This window comes from Trichechus manatus, unplaced genomic scaffold, assembly GCF_000243295.1.
Source record: "Trichechus manatus latirostris isolate Lorelei unplaced genomic scaffold, TriManLat1.0 scaffold00120, whole genome shotgun sequence".
In the NCBI taxonomy this organism is placed as follows: Eukaryota; Metazoa; Chordata; class Mammalia; order Sirenia; family Trichechidae; genus Trichechus; species Trichechus manatus.
The window spans coordinates 4,513,130-4,513,788 of NW_004444056.1; positions in this window are offsets into that span (position 1 = coordinate 4,513,130).

The following is a 659-nucleotide window of genomic DNA, read 5'->3' on the forward strand; positions in this document are numbered from 1 at the left end:
GTTTCCCCCCACCCCATCTCTGGTAAACACTAATGAACATTATTTTCTGTGTTTTTATTTGTTCATGTCATTTCATAAAAATGATAACATACAATATTTTTGTTTTTGTGACTGACTTATTTTTTGCTCAAGGTAATGTCCTCCAGGTTCTTCCTTGTTCCAAGGTGTTTAGGGAACTCGTTTTTCTTTATTGCTGAGTAATATTCCATTGTATGTATGTACCACATTTTACTTATCCATTCATCCTTTGATGGGCACTTTGATTGTTTCCATCTTTTTGCTATTGTGAATAGTGCTGTGATAAACATAGCTGTGCATATGTCTGTTCGTGTCACTTCTATCAAATCCCTAGGGCATATACCTGGAACGGAATTGCTGGGTCATATGGCAGCTCCACCTCTAGTTTTCTGAGGAATCGCCAGACTGTTTTGCAAAATGGCTGTATCACTTAGCATTTTCACCAGTAATGGGTGAGGGTTCCAATTTCTCCACATCACCTCCAACGCTTGTTATTTTCCCTTTTTTTGGTTTTTGATTTATTTATCTTAGCCATCGTAGTGGGAGTGAAATGATATCTCATTGTGGTTTTGATTTGCATTTCCCTGATGCCTAATGAGGTTGAGCATCTTTTCGTGCGTCTCTTGGCCATTTGAATATTC